At 36.6% G+C, this 17,564-nt stretch overlaps 3 non-coding genes across 3 annotated transcripts; all 3 read right to left on the bottom strand.

The window, feature by feature from the left end:
- Positions 1-2,379: 2,379 nt before the first annotated feature.
- Trnae-uuc (transfer RNA glutamic acid (anticodon UUC)) lies at positions 2,380-2,451 on the bottom strand. The gene has a single exon. It is a non-coding gene; the product is annotated as a tRNA-Glu (tRNA).
- A 6,231-nt stretch (positions 2,452-8,682) lies between these two features.
- On the bottom strand, positions 8,683-8,754 carry Trnae-uuc (transfer RNA glutamic acid (anticodon UUC)). Its single transcript has one exon. It is a non-coding gene; the product is annotated as a tRNA-Glu (tRNA).
- A 361-nt stretch (positions 8,755-9,115) lies between these two features.
- Trnae-uuc (transfer RNA glutamic acid (anticodon UUC)) lies at positions 9,116-9,187 on the bottom strand. Its single transcript has one exon. It is a non-coding gene; the product is annotated as a tRNA-Glu (tRNA).
- Positions 9,188-17,564: the final 8,377 nt, after the last annotated feature.

Genomic DNA, 17,564 nt, shown 5'->3' with positions numbered 1-17,564 from the left:
CTTAAGAATTGAATATGATGAATGTGAGTGCGAATGTGAGTGTGAACATTGTCAACATATCCTTATATCCCTTCCTTTTCCTGAAAAAATGCCACCCTTCTAAACTCGAGCAAACCGCGAGTAATCGGTTCTCTACTCCATTAACACTAGAATTAATGAAAAATGTTATATATACTTGTAACAATACAGATAGGAGTTTGGCCCCTTTAAACTTATGTAACTGAGCCTGTAAAAATAAACGATTTAAAAAAAAATAAAAAGCACAATAAATAAACAAACAACTCTTTTGAACGAAATTGACGTTAAATATACTTTATTCTAAGCATTCAACAATGTATGAATGTATCTTGTTGAAGTTCTAACTGTTTGTGTTGCAACGAAATAGAATCAGGGTGGTCTTATAGAAGTTGGACAGAGTGTAACTTATGTGTGATGTTTCATGACATTTCCTTTATTTGTTCACAAACTACAATTGTTCAAATGTCACTACCTGAGCATTCGTGAAGAAAATGTAAAAAGAGGAATATCGTATTTTGATCAGACATTTTTGATGGGAAAAACTCCTGAACAATCAATGCAGTGGTTGACGAAATATTATTCCACTTCTACTCTGAGGCCGTAGGTAACGGCGCGATGGGTGCCACGTTTGCGGACTATCGGCCGAAAACAGCTGCGCGTTGATGATCCAACAGACGGTTTGGCGTTGTTGAAGCGTAATTGAGTGAACTTCTTTCGACGTTTCGTGACAATGGATGAAACGTGGATCCATTACCACACTCCTAAGTTCAATAGGCAGTTTACAGTGGGCACTGAGGCATATTTCGAAGACTTAGACGTTTCTTACTACAGAAAGGGAATCCAAACGTTGGAAAATCACTATACCAAATGTATTGCCCTTGAAGGAAACTATGATGTGGAAAAAATACAGCTTTGCCCAAAAAACGATTGTTTTCATTAAAAATATCGGGACTTTTCTGCCCATGTAGTATATAATGTATAACATATCGAAAATATTAGAGAATTTCTGATTCGATTGATCTGAAAATCATTAAAATCCATTTACAGCCAAAATTTAATAACAGTTGAAATTAATTCATTTCGAAACCCTTATCGAAAGTCGTAGTTCTACGTCAATGATTGGATTCATTGAGGTGGAATATTTTGAAAATGAATCCATGTGGCTGTATTAACCAGAACTACAAATCCGAAAAATTTTAAAACCGCGCATAAACAAACAATGCATCAGTTTTGATTCACCATCGAGCCTATCTATCTTCAGGATTTTTTGGGGGAAAGGCTACCTTCGAAATTGACATGGCTGCCTAGAGATCCATTAGTTTTATTTGAAGTAGAAGGGCAAAATGACTTTGCATCACTAGTACGATTTTTTAATGTTCAAGAACTGTCCATCCTGAATTACTGATTACTCTAAAGTACAAAATAAATCTTCCGCATTTTTGCGAAAACTATCTAAGGACATCTGCGTAAGAATACCTGGAGCGTCCGCTTAATGTTCTCTTCCGAATTGCCTTAGCATCCTTCGAAAATTCAACTTCAACAAAATAACATTGAGCTGTATCACATACCCTTCCGGGGATACGTGATAACTCATGTGAATTTATTTCATGCTGCGTGTACAGTATATTTAATAACTCGCATTTCGCATTCGCTCATCAAGGGATAACTTGAGAGGCGCGAAAAAGGTTGTTTGCGTAGCAGTTACGAGCCGCAACGCGCGGCCGAATCCTTCATACTTTGGGAGCAGCTGCAACAGCTCGTCGTCACACGTCCCCGTCATTATATGAAAATTATCTTTTAATTAAATATTATCGCAAACCAATTTGCAGCAACAAAGTTGCTCCTACCGGCTTATTTGTCTCTGGGCGTAAGTACGAAATTTGCGTTAATGTAGTTCGCTTCGGTCTTTACTTTGGGGCGCTTTCGCCGCTGCATATAAATATTTCGTGTAATGGTACGAGAGCGTGGGTCCAATCTCATTAGGATCAATTTAAAAGTGATCAACAGTCACTTCGGGAATCGGATAGCACACAGCGCCGGGTCCTTTTTCCGCCTATCCGCCACTTATCTTCGTGAGTGCCTTCGGGGGGATCGTGAACGTAAACATTGTATGATTGGAATTTAACAACATTCCACTTTGTGTCAGAAAAAGGTGTCGCATAGCTTTGCACTATCTCTCGAATGCCGAAATCATTATCATATGTATTGATATGGCAGATAAACACATCACTGAGGTAGCCTAAATGGAACTGTTTCGAAAAAACGTTATCTGAAATTTATGAGACACGTTTTCGAACACAAATGTATTATGTATTCCTGATAACAAGCTTTTAGTTCATTTTCCAACATCAAACAAAATATTTCCCATACCGGGAATCGAACCCGGGCCTTCTGGGTGAAAGCCAGATATCCTAGCCACTAGACCATATGGGATGACCAGACAAGTTAGTCCAACATAACATAATGTTTCGAGTGGCAACGTAATTGAACATCTATTCCAGTGGACAAAAAACTGCCGAAACCCCGGCTTCAGTTACGTAACACATTCTGTGCCGTAATTATCTAATCTTCTGCTGCCATCATTCGGTCCGGTCGTTACCAATTTCATTCATGAAACAAAAATATTCGTTCCTCGTTTCAACGACTCATTGCGTGTTCTGATCTGAACAAACAGCTCTCGTCAGTGTCTATTGTCTGCAGGGTCAACACTGTGGCCGCTATACTTTGCAGGGATCCATCCAAACCTCGGCATTCGTAAATATCGCACCTTCCTCCAGTCTTGAAGCCCACTTTGTGCTCACAGAGGTCTGTGAAATTGGGATTTTTCAAACCATTCGCCTTGGTTCCACCATTATTGTGTGCAAGACCAGAACAGTTCTCTGTTTCACCTTTAGTCGATTCCGCGATCCGATCTGGATTGATGGACAGAATCTCACTCTACAATGCACGGTCCCTCTTTGTTTCGTTCTCATTCGTCTTTTTTCGCGTTTAATCGCTTTGTACAAACAATGAGCTCTTGTTTGCGCGGTTTCGGGATGGCTCGTAGTTGATCAATACACAACCATTGTCCCGATATTCTTCGGTTTTGAATGAATTGCAGAAATGTTACCCGTTATCTCAACAGAATGTTTTCAGGTGATGCATTTTATGACCAACAGAATTTGTGCTAAAAATGATATTCAAAGACCTGAACGATGAAACTAGAAATCTCGGTTAATCGTTCGAATAATTCTCATAAATGGATATTTGCAATTCTAATCAAGTAATTTATTATTGAATAATGCAAAATCAAAATATGAATACATCGAATATTGAGGGCGACTATTACGATTCATAAAACAAGGAACCATTTCTAAGACTTTAGTTTTATTTCATCCAATAGCGATCATCTAGCATCGACAACACGTTATGATATGTCACTCGGAATTTTCTATCGGCTCTTTGTACGTCTCTCAGCAGAGAAAAGTTTCATATTATTTGAGATTTCGCCATTAAACATTCAGAGTGACGATCCAAATCTACCGTGATTTTATGAACATACACCCATTTTTTTTACGCAGGGGGATACGTACATCGTAAAAACCACGTGAAAAAACCGCATTAATTGGAAAATCCGCGTATAAAAAAAACTGGGTGTACTCCTTTTGGAGAAGTAGTAATGAGCACCAGACAGAAATATTCAAGCAAATATGTCATCCCAAGAACATTAGACGAACAGGGAAAATTGTACGTTTTTGCAATAAGAATAACGTGGATCATTTTCGTAATGTATTCATTTTTCCATCGTCCGAAAGAATCATGAATTGTTAAATTTTTCAACAAATATACGATTTCATCCAAATCTATATGTAATTGTGCACTTCGATGTTTATTTTTAAAATTATATTTGATGTAACTTTTGAAATTATGACATCATAACCTTTTTCGTTATCGATCCCTGATCCCAACAAATGTTCGCTCGATTAATCGCATAGTTAAAGATAATTATTCGAATAAATCGATTATTATAAAATCCATTATCGATAAAACGAAAAATGTTGACTTCTTTAGATGAAACAGATAAGTGGTTTCGTGGAAATTAAGTCGAAATCGGAATTCTATTTGAGTCAATCTTGGAACCTATCAGATACAATTATGCAGAAATGATCGCGCAGCAAAACTTGAGTGAATACTAATAGTAGCAGGTAATTAATCAGCTTAATGTATCCTCAAAACACAACTACACGCACGCAATTTTTTCTTGTGAAAAACATATACACCCCCACGATTTTTGTTACTTCCAGTACAAATTCCAATTCAGGCCATCCACATACCATGTGAAAATTTTTGGAAGGAAGGAGACTGACAATATGGGTTATCTGAAAAAGTCCAAGATTTTAAAAAGAATTCTTTTTATCAACAGAACAAGTTTATAAAAACATAGTAACCTTCACTAGATTTTTTTGAAACTTTTTATTTTAAACATCTTTCAATTCAATAACGGTTATGTGAAGTTTACATCAAATCATCAAACATCTAATGAATCATCTGAGAAAAATTCTCAGAATCTTATATAGGGGCCCATTTCGAACATGATGTTGTTGTGTGCTGATTGATGCTTGACACCTAGAAATGTGATATCGGGCCATCCACATACCACATGGAAATTTATGGAAGGAAGGAGACTGACAATATGAGTTATCTGAAGAAGTCCAAGATTTTAAACAGAATTCTTTTTATTAACAGATCAAGTTTATAAATACATAGTAACCTTCACTTGATTTTTTTTGAAACTCATTATTGGAAAAAAACCGTTATTGAATTGAAAGATGATGAAAATAAAAAAAAAAATTCATTTGAAATTCATTTGACGATTCCCTCCCGAAGCCAGTATCGGGTCATTTCGAGCATTTCTGGAGTGCATTTCTTCAAATTAGTTTTACCCTTGTGGGTACCGTTAAAAATTAGATTTAGAACATTTTATAATTTTTTTTTTCGAGAGCAAAACACTAGTGCGCACTTTTGCCCCACAAAAGCTGCGCTCTTTTGCCCCGCTAGCCAATTTTTCAACTAATCGAATTTCTAAAAAAAGCTCTTGAAACGTAGTTTCAAGAGCTTTTGTAGTTTCAATGTACTTTCCAGTTATTTTTGGTAACTGAATCGCCATCCCCAGAATAGAAAAAGTAGATGGGTCTGAGCCTGAGGGCATGGACGGGATCTTGACATAAGACTGTGACTGTGTGTAGTAATTATATTTGAATTGAGTTTTTTCATTGTTCAGAATCTGTAATTTTTTCTCTTTTAATACATCAAATGGAAGACCTGGAAAACCCCGTTTCCTGTACGAATTTGTATCCTTTAAACGGGTTAGATGAGATAACTTGGTAGAATCCGGAACCACATTCTGTTCAAAAATGTACATAAAAAACCGTTAAAGCCACTACTACCCTTTTCTTCTCTTCTTATTCAATTATCTAGAAGAAGGCAAAGAGTCATCATGTATCATTCTTAAGCACAAGTGTAAATCGTTAAGATCTACATAAATATAGGCCTAAGTCAAATAAATCTATGATTACAGAAAAATATTATAGATAAAAAGTAGAAGGGTCTGAGCCTAGGGGCACGGAAGTAAGATTGACATAGGACAGTGGTTGTTCGGAACAATTGTTTCTTAATGTAATTCTTTTCATTGATCAAATCTGATTCAAATCTGTTATTTTCTCTTGAACTTTTGAACTCTCTTGAAACTCCAAATGGTGGCCCTGAAGAGAGATATTTATCATATGTACTGATCCGGGTTGTAACAATTGAAGTGGTAAGATGTATCATCCACAACTTCATTGACCAGAATGTTCGAGTTTCTTGTTTGTCTCTCCAAGCTTCCGTTTTCTGTACCGCCTAACACGTTCAGCAACAGTTAGTGCAGGCTTTTTTGCACCACTTCTGCACTTGCAGTCATGACTATTATAAATAAGATTCAACTGATTAACTGAAAATGATTAATGGATATCAGTGTAAAACATAACTGGGTGAAATGATAGACGAAGTACAGGTCGGACTCGATTATCCGGAGACTGGATTATCCGGAATTTTAGACTCGATTATCCGGAGTATTTTATATTTGATTTTCGGAAATTTTGAATAATTTGTATATGAATTCTATATTGAATAGCTAATATGGGTATCAAAAGAAAGGACTTGACTAGTAGAACACTGTTATTTATGAAAAATGAAAATCCAAGATGGCGGACACTACAAAATGGCGGATTGCATATTTTCTCAGAATTCCATCAATATGGGTATCAAATGAAAGGGCTTGACTAGTAGAAAATAGTTATTTATGAAAAATGCAAATCTAAGATGGCGGCCACTACAAAATGGCGCCATATATATTTTATTCACAACCCCATTAATATGAGTATCTAATGAAAGGGCTTGACTAGTAGAATACAGTTATTTATGAAAAATTCAAATCCAATATGGCCACCACCACAAAATGGCGCCATATATATTTTATTCACAACCCCATCAATATGGGTATCAAATGAAAGGGCTTGACTAGTAGAAAATAGTTATTTATGAAAAATGCAAATCCAAGATGACGGCCACTACAAAATGGCGGATTACCTATTTTCTCATAACCCCATCAATATGGGTATCAAATGAAAAGGCTTGACTAGTAGAACACAGTTATTTATGAAAAATGGCTAAAAATGTATCAAAAGAATGTTCTCGACTAGTAGAACATAGTAGATAATGAAAAATCCAATTTCAAGATGGCCGCAGTCCCCAAATAACTAATTAATTTTTGAATGGTTTCATTCAGCTTGACCTGTTTCTATGTATGTTTAAATGTTTGTTGGGTTGTCCTACATTAATAGGAAATTGATCCCGTTCCTGTTGAATGATTGATCTGAAATTTGGAACATACATTCAATTCTACTGTCATTATAAAACTGCATATTTCATGATCTTGAAAAATTTAATTTGGCCGCGGCAAAAAAAAAATTGCTGACTGGCTTGATTTGGAGAATATACTACACTATGAACAACATAAATTCGAAAAGGTCGCCGCCACAAAATGGTTGACTATGTATTTTTTGCAATCCCCACAATATTGGCATCAAATGAAATGATTTGACTAATAGAATACAGTACAGGTCGGACTCGATTATATGTGATTCGAATATATACAATAGACTCGATTATATTCAGTTTGGAAAAAAATATAGTTTTTATATTTCAAATATGACTTATTTCATGAAGAAATGTAACCTTTCAATGTTAAGGTGAAGCTTAAGTGGCTATTGCATGTACAGTGGGGTAAAAATCGTGATTTTTGAAGATTTTGCTTGAATTTTCACTAGGAATTGTTTATATCGATATTGCAGCCAAATTAAGAAAGATAGAATTGTGGAGCGGTTAAAGAACTTCATTTTAATTGATAGAAACAATCTAGTTTAATATAAATTTTAAGGATAAAATCAATAATAACACATTAAAAATGTTTAAAAAAATGTTTGAAAAACTTTTAAGTGTTTCACTTCCAAAATGTTATTGAAATTCATTAATTTTGTTGTTCCACTACTATATCCTGTACTAGATTTTCTCATCTTTCAAATAAAAGCATCAGAATCGTCTTCCGTAGCGTACTTTTTAATGTAGAGCCAGTATGAAGCAACAGAGTCCGAAACAAAAAAAAATGTTCTTTAACTCTGTCATTATTGAAATTCGAACATATGCGTAGGAGGATTTCTTTCATCAACTATGATCGTCTATCACCTCCTGAGTGAATCTGGATAAATTAATTTTTTTCATGAGAAAGGTGTTTTCTGACTTTAACGGGATGAATCAAAAATCAAATTCCTCTTTTATTTTCAAAAAACGAAAAATACATGCAAAAAAAACAAATAAAGAATTTTTGTTTTGACTCGATTCGAAACAAGAATGCGTAATACATTATTTACCTTCGAATTCGTTCGCAAAACATACCTCTCTTATTCGTTAAATTGTTCTCCTGTTATACTGTTTTCAATGGTGATGTCTGAGGCAAAAAAAAAAACGCTGGATAAATTTGCCGTCTAATGGTATATTATATGGCATATTTCGTAAGAATGATTCTGCGTTATATGCATTTAAAAACTCTTAATGAATCGTTACATTTTTCTCAAGGTGACCCTCCTATACAGAAATCAAAGCTATAACTATATTACTATATTCACTATTCATGTTTTAAGCAACAACAAGGATAATTTTCCTGTCTATAACACAACATATGTCGCAATAACGATTTTGAGTAATGTGCGTTTGGAAACTCTTAATGAATCGTTATATTTGTCCGTAGAGTGACCTCCCTATATAGAAGACATAGTCCTATGTCAAAAAATAGATCAAAACAACGCAAAACTCTTCTTACCTCATAACTTTTTACCATTTTCATGAAATTTATCTTGTTTAAATGGGTGAGCTGCTGGTGTAATAATGCGTTAAACGAATACACTGTCGCCGATTTTTTATGCTCGTTTGTTTCAAAAAGGCCAATGCGAACTTTTGCTCCGAGCGCACCTTTGCCCCGCACTACTCTACCGGCTATCAGTTTCTAAAATCAAACAAATCGTTTGATAAATTCGAATAGTTTGGCCGGTGATATACGAAAACAAAATTTCTCCGCATTTAAAATATCACTTCCCATACCGGGAATCGAACCCGGGCCTTCTGGGTGAAAGCCAGATATCCTAGCCACTAGACCATATGGGATGACACGAATGAGCTTGTCTGTATCCGATAGTGTATATTTATTATTCTGAGAGATGTTCGTATGAAATTCCTCTTAATGACCGTACTGAAGGGTGTTTCATCCAAAATTTGGTAAAAAAATGAGTGTAAATTAATGAAATTTAAAATTTTAAAATTTATTTGTTCATTCTTTTTGAAGTTCAATCAATATGAAATACAGAAAAAGAAATCAGCGAGTCAGAATAAATTGAAATGCAAAAGCAAACAAATATTTTCGCCATTATACAATTCAGTTGCTCGAAAAACAGAACAAATACTTTGGGCGTTTCGAATAAGCTGACTGCTGTTGGTTGAGAATCCTTTGGCTCATATAAGAAAATACTTCCCATACCGGGAATCGAACCCGGGCCTTCTGGGTGAAAGCCAGATATCCTAGCCACTAGACCATATGGGATTGCTCAGAGTTAGTTCTCTGCATCTGGATGTATCTGTTGAGTTGGGAGAATGATGTAATGAGGATTCAATAACATTTACCAGAAAGAATTTACCATTCACCCAAATTCCATTTACCCGAACGCAATATTTACTCGAATGTATCAATTTTTGGAAAAGCATTTATTATTAAATATATTGTAGATATTTCTAAACTTATTTCCGACAAACTTCAATGAAATGATGAAAATATTTAGTGCAATAAGAAAAAACGAAGTTGCATACTCGCTGACAAGCAAACCATTTGTCATGACAATTGTCATGCGAAAATGCGAAAACAGAATAGAAACTGAGAGAGGTTGGCGTCGACATCATGCCTCATACCGTATGTTTCTATTCTGTTTTCGCATTTACGCATGACAATTGTCATGACAAATGGTTTGCTTGCTCGCTGACAAACTGGACCGATGCGTAGGGCTCACTTCCCCTATATTTATACTCCAGAGTCAGATATCCAATAATTACAACTCAATTAATCAGAGATAAGGCAACAACACCGCTTTTGAATAGCTAGGCTAGAACATTTACAAAAGCTTCATTAATCTGAACACCATTTGTCCAAATGCCACGTCTATCATCCCTAATGTAGTAATTACTGATATGAGAATGTAATTTTTCAAGAATTTTTGGATCACGATTTTGCCAAATCTCTTTATGAATGAAAACTATTTGCTATCAGTATGTCATGATTCAATGCTAACCTGAAAATTACTTGTTCTCACTAACCCAAATCCGATAGCCTCCCCACACATCTCACACGACGACCCTGAGACCCGAGGACCCAAAAGAAACCTTTCGCGTCCACCCCTGCACGGCCATAGAAAAGGCAGGGGGGCTTAGACTGCGGTCCCTCCCGGAACCAGTGAATCGTTTCCGCACCAGAAAGTAATTCGTAACAAGGTTGGAAAAACATAAAAAAGGGTGGGTCTATGATATAACCGCAAAGTTTACGTGGGACTACCTTAGCTTAACAATCGTTTGTTTGTATTGATTAAATTTTTGATTGAATGAAACAATTTCCGAATTCAATTGAATTATATTTGCTTTGTGAGTAAAACGATTGTATAATGCCATGTAAGGTCAACTCATGCATTGTAATAGATTATGTTCAATGTCACGACCCCAATATGTGGACTAATTTCTTTTTGGGAAAATAATCAATGAAACACTTGTGTCTGGTTTCGAATCCAACAGCTAACTAAAGGGTGTGTCACATCAAATTGCATCACGGAAAAAACGCTGTAGAAATTTAATTTTTAGGAATTATATCTTCAGCTTTCGCTTATAATCAGATAAGAGTGTATAGATCACGTTGGTCATGCTTCACTGTCAATTTTTCGTAAATTTGGAAAAATGTCGTCGAACGAAAAAAAAAAGAGCGTCGTGAATTAATCTTGTGCACTCATTTCGAGAAGCCGGAGTTGTCACATCGGGACATCGGTAAGATGCTGGGAATCGTCCAATCCACGGTCAGCAGAGTACTAAAACGATACTTCGAGAACCTAACCATCGACCGGAAGGTGAAGAACGGCAAAAATGGATGCTCCGTGAGTGAAAAAGATCACAAGCGCGTAGTTAAGCAGTTTAGACGTGATCCGAGAAGTTCGGTCCGGGATGTCGCCAATAAGCTGAATTTGTCAAGTTCATTCGTCCAGCGGACCAAGCAGCGGGAGGGCCTGCGTACATACAAGGTTCAGAAGGCTCCTAACCGCGACGAAAGGCAAAACATGGTGGGGAAGACGCGAGCCCGGAAGCTGTACCCCGAAATGCTGACGAACCCGCATTGCCTGGTAATGGACGACGAAACTTACGTCAAAGCGGACATTCGTCAGCTGCCGGGCATGTTGTTCTTCTCCGCAGAGGACAAATTCAGCGATCCGGAGGATATTCGCAGGCAGAAACTATCCAAGTTTGCCAAAAAGTACATGGTGTGGCAAGCGATCTGCTCTTGCGGAAAGCGGAGCGCCCCCTTCGTGATGACCGTCACGGTAAACGGGCAGGTTAACCTTAAGGAGTGCCTACAGAAGCGCTTACTACCACTATTGAAGCAGCACGAGGGCCCGACCATCTTCTGGCCGGATCTCGCTTCGTGCCACTATTCAAAGGACGTGTTGGAGTGGTACGAAGCAAACGGGGTCACCTTCGTGCCAAAGGAAATGAACCCGCCCAACGCGCCGGAGCTTCGCCCAATAGAGAAATATTGGGCGATTATGAAGCAGGCCCTCCGGAAGAACCCAAAAGTTGTCAAATCGGAGGCGGACTTCAAGAGAAAATGGATTTCTGTTCAAAAAAAAACTACAACCTGACGTTGCACAGAACCTTATGGACGGGGTAAAGAGGAAGGTGCGAGCATACGGGCTTGGGCTCGAAGTATGAAGAAAAAGAAAATGCCAAAAGTTGTTTAATAGTTTTTATTTTATTGTCTAAAATTTTCAAAAGGATCGGTCTACTGGGCGAATTTCTACAGCGTTTTTTTCCGTGATGCAATTTGATGTGACACACCCTTTAACTTTTATTTGACAAATTCATTGTGTACATGACTAGGAGAGATCTATTGCTTCTCTCCTCTCATCTCCCTCTTTTAATTATTTTTGTAATCCATTTTCATAAATTACATGCATATTATGGGGAAAAAATTATAATTAAAATTACAATCTAATTAAGAAGCAATTACCAAAAATAAACTACTTCTTTTTTTTACTGAAGATTTAAAGTTGAGACTCTCATATTTAAAGCTACGTTTTCTCTTAGACCGTTTGATGGTTTGATCCTCGCGAGTTTTCGGTTTCGAATGTTGCGTAGTTTGTGGAAATTCTTCGCTTTTTGCTTCGCTGGAAGTGTCTGAATTAGCATTTGTGACCGACACCTCAACACTATTTTTTAAAATGAATGGTTTTTGAGCAATACGTTTTAATTGATTTTTATGAGCTTTACGAGTAACTCCGTATATGGCAATCAAATATGTGAGATCTGATATTGGTTTGACAATTACTCCCTCGTTACTAAAGGCTCTACCGCTAGTAGATTACAGAGATACTTCCTACAGTTATCAATATTTGATTTCAATATCTCATATATGTCGGGGAAGGAGAACTACGCGGCCGATTGCCTTTCGAGACTTCCTTTGAATCAAGATTTAAGCCCTGCTGATCAGGTAGAAAGTCAGCGAAGCGTTTAATGGATTAAATTTCCTAGTGGACAATGAAAAAGTAAATATCAACTCTAAGATAATAGCCGATGAGTCTACCAATGATCCACTTTTATCAGCTGTAACTAATTACGTACTTATTGTTTGGCCAAGTCATATCCACAGCAAACCATTGAAAAACTTTTATTCAAAAAGACAGGCGTTAAATATAGAATCAAACTGTATCATTTTTGGTGAGCGTATAGTAATTCCAAATTCGCTGAAATTACCCTCTCTCCAACTCCTACACGCCAATCATCGTGGTGTGCAAAAAATGAAACAAATTCACTGTGTACATGACTAGGAGAGATCTATTGCTTCTCTCCCTTCAGTTACAAGTAAATTTGATGACAGTCCTTTTACGTTTGGTATGATGACATCTTGGTTTTGAAGTCTGTGTTAGGTAAACACATTTCAGTCGGAACAAAAATGCCCCCGACTTACATGTGTTTGCAATGACAATTTCCTCACACTTCATGGATTAGAAGTCTGTGCAAGGGGAAACACATTCCAGTCGGAACAAAAATATCCACGACTTGCATGAATTTTGCAATGCCAATTTCCCCGGACACCTTGGTTCTGAAGTCTGTGTTGCGGAAACACATTTCAGTCGGAACAAGAATATTCCGATCTAAATGAAGTTTTTTTCTTATTTTATTTCAAAGAAGGTTAGCTTATTGGCTTCAATTTAATATGTCAATCATCGTCAAATCGGCTCAGTAGTTCAAATGTTATGAATTTTTGCAAAGACTAATTTTTGGATAAAAGGAGAGTTTCGGACCCCGGTTAACTTTGGAAAATCATATCTCAAAAACGGAAAAAAAACCTTTCTGATATCGACATATGTTATGTAAAAATCCTCAACTTTCAAGAAAAAATATAAAATAGAAAAATAGCGCCCTCTAGTCCAAAGCCATTTAATCTTATCAATGCCCTACACTAATTAACGAGAGGTGTGATAACTGCTAACTGCTAATTTCGGAGACAATCATTATCTACATCGTGAGAATAGGCTACGTCACTCCACTCGACAAAGAGCGAATCATCTTTAGGAAGAGAATAAGCTATCATCATTGAAGTGGGGTTGGACCCGTTTCTCCCGATCAGATGGAATCCTAAATACCGGCTGCAAAATAATTATTGTTTTTAATTTTATGTTATGTATTATGTTAATGTAAATAGAGTGTTTAATGTATATCCGATGTGGACTGTAATGTTGTGAAAGAAACTGTGTTTGGTGTTGTCATATTATATGTTGGACTGTTAGTACGGTTAGTCCTTGAAAGGAAGGCTACCAATATAAGCGTTTTTAAATTAAAATTTTACACGGTTATACCCCATAAAATAGTCATAAAATTTCATTCGATACCGATATTGAGTGGATTGCAGAAAATACATAGTGTGTTCTCCAAGTCAAGTTCGTTCGTTTGATACACATATCTCAATCAACCTTTTTTTTTTGAGATGATATGAAATCAGCTATTTTGTAGTGGCGGCCAAATTGGATTTTTCAAGATAAGCAGTTTTAAAATGACAGATGGCAAGAAAAAGAGATAAAGGTATTTTATAAATTCGGTCAGTTCCTATTGGTCAAATTTCTATTAGTGTGGGACATCCCCACAGACATACAAACATACATGCAAACAGTTCAAGCTAAACAAAACCGTTTAATAAAGTAATTTGCTATTTTGTGATTGCGGCCATCTTGGATTTGGATTTTTCACGATCTACTGTGATCTACTATTCAAGCCCTTTCATTTGATACCCATATTAATGGGGTTTTGAGAAAATATGCAGCCCGCCATTTGATAGTGGCAGCCATCATAGATTTGCATTTTTCATAAAAAACTGTGTTCTACTAGTCAAGCCCTTTCATTTGATACCCATATTAATGGGGTTTTGACATAATATGTAGTCCGCCATTTGGTAGGATTTTGATGGATTTGCATTTTCATAAATAACCGTGTTCTACTAGTCAACCCCTTCATTTGATACCCATAATAATATGGTTTTGAGAATATATGTAATCCGCCATTTTGTAGTGGCAGCCATCTTGGATTTGCATTTTTCATGAATAACGGTGTTCTACTAGTCAAGCCCTTTCATTTGATACCCATATTAATGAGATTTTGAGAAAATATGTAGTCCGCCATTTTGTAGTGGTAGCCATCTTTGATTTACATTTATCATAGATAACCGTATTCCACTGGTTAAGCCCTTTCATTCGATACCCATATTAATGAAGTTTTGAGAAAATATGTAGTCCGCCATTTTGTAGTGGCAGCCATCTTGGATTTGCATTTTTCCTAAATTACCGTATTCTACTAGTCAAGCCCTTTCATTTGATACTCATATTGATGGGGTTTTGGAAAACCTATATTGATAAGGTTTTGAGGAAATATGTGATCCGCCATTTTGTAGCAGCCGCCATCTTGGATTTTCAAAATCATGAAATAAGCAGTTTTATAATGACTACAGAGATAAAGGTGTGTTCCAAATTTCAGATCAATCGGTCAACAGGAAGGTGGTCAAATTTCTTTTAATATGGGTCAGCGCTACAGACAAACATGTTACAAACATACAAACATACAAGCATACACACAGATTACAAGAAAATCCAAATTTTTCGCTGTAGTCTTTTATATTCGTCCTGAAACCTGAGTTTTTTTGCATAACGTATCCAATAATCAGAGTGACTCAAAAACGAAACAAAACTTTATCGTTTTTGATTTATGCTTACCCCTACTTCCCTTATGCAGGAGCGTCGTTGAAAAAAATTTGACATACAGTCAATCACAAAATTGAGTGTTCACACAAGATTTATTCAGAAATCTCCAGTATTTTGAAATAAAACTAAAAAAAAACAATCTTCAGTCATTATAAGAATTGACCTTTTTATTCTCATATGATGTACACAACAAATCAAAAGATGTAACATTTTCTTTTTATTTGAAAAAAAAATTCAAGATCCTCGTATTCAGAGATGGCAAAATTGAGTAAACAATAGGGTGCCAATGAATATATGGGAAAAAATTGACCTTCAAATTTCAAAAAGAAATGTTTACCCCCTCTAAAAACCATCATATGCAAAATTTCAACTCAATCGGACTTAAGGGAGACTGGCGCAAAGCGGTCAAAGTTTCATTTTTTTTGAAAATCGAAAAATCACCCCAGAAAAGAGTAAAGAACATCGGGATTTAAAAAAAACAATGATGCCAAACGTCTTAAAATTGAAACGTCAAGATGCACAGTCATCTCGAAATATTTTTTTTTTGTCAAAAACCGACACTCTGGGACTTTTTTTTGTTTTTTGGTATGGTTTTGGGTGCCAATAAAAATAGTTATCTCGATTTTTCATTCGGAACTTGCTACGAAGTGTTGATTTGCACGATAATATATCCTATGCGAAATATTAGCTCAATTGGACATCATTTACTAGTGTAAATTTGAGTTTTTTGAAAACCGAAAAATCAAAAATGTTGATGCCAAACATCTCAAAATTGCATGAAACACAATTCAAACACAAATTACAAAAAAAAAGTTAAATTACAATGATCAAACAAAAACGACATAAAAATTTGGAGACGGCAAAAATAAGGAATTTTGAAATTTGACTTGATTTTGGATCAGCAAGGAGTGTTGAACTACGATGTTTACAGACGTCAATTAGACAAATTGAATGATGAACTGTTGTGAGAAAAACAAATCCTTTTCGGAGGAACCTGAGATAGACACCGGTTAGCATTTGTTCCACAACTAATGATCAAATCATTTTGGATCTTCCATTGTCAGAGTTTTCATCATTGCTTTCTGTGTCAATGTAGAATAGTATGATGGCATCATCAGAATACCGCAAATATTTTTTTATACCCTGTCATCTGGAACTCCCCGACACTCAAGCTATGCTTTCAAGTAGCAATTCGTTTATAATCTAATAAAAATCTGCGGTTACACCCGAGTTTGTGTACGATGCAAAAAAAAACAATTTCAATAACATTACATTACACACATATTCTAAACCACATCAGAAGCTGGCGGCGAGTATCCGTCCAACAGCGCCTCGTTGCAACCACAGACGAGGAAACTCTTCAGCATTGGTTGAGAATAAAACAAAAAACAAGCCAAAAAAAAAAGAACAAGAAGCAATTCAGAAATTCCACCACAACAAAAGGATGGGAGAGCATACGGAGAAAAACAATCGAACCGAGAAGGGAGCAAACAACATCATCAGAAATCATGAGAGAGGAAGAAAGGGTAAACTGGCGCAAAAAGGAAACGAACAAAACAAAAAACAGCCAACCAACCAACCAACCAAACACAAACCGATATCGAGTCATATAAAGGCCGTGAGAACGTTTCGAGATCGCAAGTTCCCAGACTCGTGCGCTCGTGGTTGCCTCTTGAAGTTTCGCGTGCGGGATCGTCCCGTTCCCGTCCACCCGCCGTCGCACCTGAAGGCGAAGAAGGCGAAGACGAAACGGCTCGGCTTAGGCGTTGACTCGTTGTAACACTGCGAGCGAATCGCCAATGATCGCCGTCGGACGGTAGGAATTTCACAAAAAACGGACATGGGGCGATAGTCATGATGATGCGAGACGTTGATGAAATAGGCGGAAAAAGCGCGCGGAGGTGGTAAGTAGATCGTCGATGTCTATTTAGAAGGAATAAACAATGAAGTAATCGTTGCGAGCTATTAGAATTTCTCCTAGATAAATAGAGAGAAAAAAAAATCAACGGATTCGGAAAATCGCCATTTAACATTACCGAATAGATTCAGAGAAAACAAGTGTAGTGTGTGGCGTGATCGGGGGGCTCTTCATTGCTAATGTTTACTCAGTTTGTCGCGTGTCAGCCGCTGATTCATCAATTGGATCGCCATTTCATATGTCTGGTGCGCCTCGTTACTAATAGACACCACATAAATCGAAGTAATAATCCTTTGCCATGTATTGCAAGGGAGCTTCATTTTTCACAAGTTTATTTGTAACTCTTGGGTCGCTAGGGCGGTTCGGAAGAGAAACAAAATTGACTCTAACCTCATTTTTATCATTTAATGAACCATCAAAATACTCCGACTGGGAGTCCTTGTTCATAAAAAAAACCTTGAAGGCTTGTACACCTAAATATATTATAATGAAATTAGTTCAAAAAG

The sequence above is a fragment of the Toxorhynchites rutilus genome, chromosome 2 (genome assembly GCF_029784135.1).
Source record: "Toxorhynchites rutilus septentrionalis strain SRP chromosome 2, ASM2978413v1, whole genome shotgun sequence".
Lineage (NCBI taxonomy): Eukaryota > Metazoa > Arthropoda > Insecta > Diptera > Culicidae > Toxorhynchites > Toxorhynchites rutilus.
The sequence above is the reverse complement of the archived record's forward strand: the minus strand, read 5'-3'. Positions and strand labels throughout refer to the sequence as shown.